We start from the raw sequence: 1,688 nt of genomic DNA, 5'->3' as shown, positions 1-1,688 counted from the left end.
AATAATATCGTTGAGGAACCGTTTGGTAAAGGCCTTCTTGCCGCGTTGAAATAATATTTTCACAAGGGCGCCTGTCCGCGAGTCGTAACCCAGAAGTCGGCGTTACGATATCGCTGTTTTTCGACGAGCAACTTGTCTCTTTCTCTCTCTCTCTCTCTTACTCTCACATTTTCTCTTTAAAGCTATCTCTAGTTTCCTCTCTCTCTTTCTCTTTCTCATTCTCTTTCTCTCTGTAGCTCTTTTCCTCTCTTGAGAACGGTTCCTCGACTTTCCCGGTCGTTGACATTCCCCAGCAATCGATCCGCAGAAATTATAAATGTACGGATGGCCTTCGTTGGAGACGAACTTTACTAACTTCTCTCTCTCTCTTTCTCTCTGTCTTTTATATCTCATTTTTCTATGGGTCTTAACTCTTAAGATTAATTATGTCGAGTTTTATAATTACGTCGTTAGTATTGTGTCTCTTAAATATATTACGTGTATCTTCAAATTAACTCGATGTTTTATACTCTTGGTATTCTACTTATCTTTCGTTTTAATTGAATTAACGATCAAATATAAAATATCGAATCAGTGGAAGGGGAAAGAGACTGGGTTGGATTGGGTTGGGAGAGTTTGAAGGTTTGGAGAGATCAAGTTTTATATTCGTATTTTAAATGTACAAATAAAATACATTTAGAGATTTATTTTTGTATCGTCTTGTATCCCTTTCTTCAAATGGTTTAACCCTTCTTTGCATGATTTTTTCTTTTTTTTTTTAAATAAATCAAGGTGATGTAATTAATGCTCTAGATTAAAGGAAAAATATTTAAAAAAATCCTAGTGCTATTTTTTGACAAGTGCGTTTTGTTGTACGCAATAATCGCTTAAAAAGTTGCCAGCAACAACAAATATACAGTACAAGGGTTTTGAGTACCTTTTTTTCTTGACTAAATATTATGATTGAAATTTCCATCATCATGCAAAGAAGGATTAAGAACGTTTCTCGATCGAATATGGGTTTCAAGTTTATTACAGAATATCGTAATGTTCAATTTTTCTTTTGTCCACTGATCGACTCTTTTTCCCATCGAACGATCAAAGTCATCTTTACATTTTCAACGCGTATAAAGTTTTCAAATTAACAAATATTCGATAAATAATATCGAACGTTTGTATAAACATAGAAAAAATTGTTCTTATTTGAACAATTTCAATAGTGTTATTCATCGAATTTCTTTTTTTTTGCTTTCACTCATTTTCAATAGTGCAATAAATTTTGTGATCGAATAAACGAATAATTGTTTTTAGTTTTTTTCATTCCAATTACTCTACGAATATTTCAATTTTTATAAACGTAAGGGAATATTTATTGCTACTACTACCATTACTACTGTCTTTTGTGTTCTTATATTTTAGCAAATGCGAAATGAAACGTCCATCATTAATTCTCATATCACTTTTCCCTTCTACATATTCGCATACTGTATTCATTATATAAAAAATGTTGACAGACAAACGAGTTGAACACTTTGCCAGAATTCTTTCTTCGTTTCTTGGTTTTTTTTTTTTCTTTTTTTGTCCAAATCTTTTCGCAAGTACATTTCGTATTTTCTTTTTTTCGAACATTAACAGTCGAGAAAGAAAGAAAGAAAGAAAGTAAGAAAGAAATAGATAGAGAAGTGTTCACGGATAAATACGAGACTGTG

Source organism: Polistes canadensis, unplaced genomic scaffold (genome assembly GCF_001313835.1).
Source record: "Polistes canadensis isolate GaletaPanama2010 unplaced genomic scaffold, ASM131383v1 scaffold_105, whole genome shotgun sequence".
Lineage (NCBI taxonomy): Eukaryota > Metazoa > Arthropoda > Insecta > Hymenoptera > Vespidae > Polistes > Polistes canadensis.
This window is presented reverse-complemented; position numbering follows the sequence as displayed.